Genomic DNA, 492 nt, shown 5'->3' with positions numbered 1-492 from the left:
GGGGGAGGAGGGGGCAGGGGAGGGGGAACATGGGGGGGCAAGGGGAGGGGGGAGTTGAGGGGAGGAGGAGAGGGGTGGGGGGGCAGAAGAGGAGGGGACATGAGCAGGGGGGCGGGGAAGGGGGGACGCAAGGGGGAGGGGGGACATGAGCAGGGGGGCAGGGGGAGGGGGAGTTAAGGGAGGGAAGAGGGGTAGAAGGGGGACAGGGAGGAGGGGACATGAGCAGGGGGTGGGGAAGGGAGTGTACATGAGCTGGGGATGGTGGGGAAGTTCGGGCAGAAACCGAGTGAGTGGGAACTGGGGACAAGGGCATCACCTTGTGCAGGGTGGGCACCTATAGCTCTGCTGGGAGGGTGCCATGATTTCCAGGTGCAGAGGGGAGGTACCCAGGCACCACGAGCACGCAGGGAATGCGTCTGGATACACACGGATGCGCCCCACTGGGAAAGACCCGCCTCAGCTACACATGCACACGGGCCAGGAGAGCTTGGG

Source organism: Herpailurus yagouaroundi, unplaced genomic scaffold (assembly GCF_014898765.1).
Source record: "Herpailurus yagouaroundi ecotype Mexico unplaced genomic scaffold, PumYag 219, whole genome shotgun sequence".
NCBI lineage: Eukaryota > Metazoa > Chordata > Mammalia > Carnivora > Felidae > Herpailurus > Herpailurus yagouaroundi.
The sequence above is the reverse complement of the archived record's forward strand: the minus strand, read 5'-3'. Positions refer to the sequence as shown.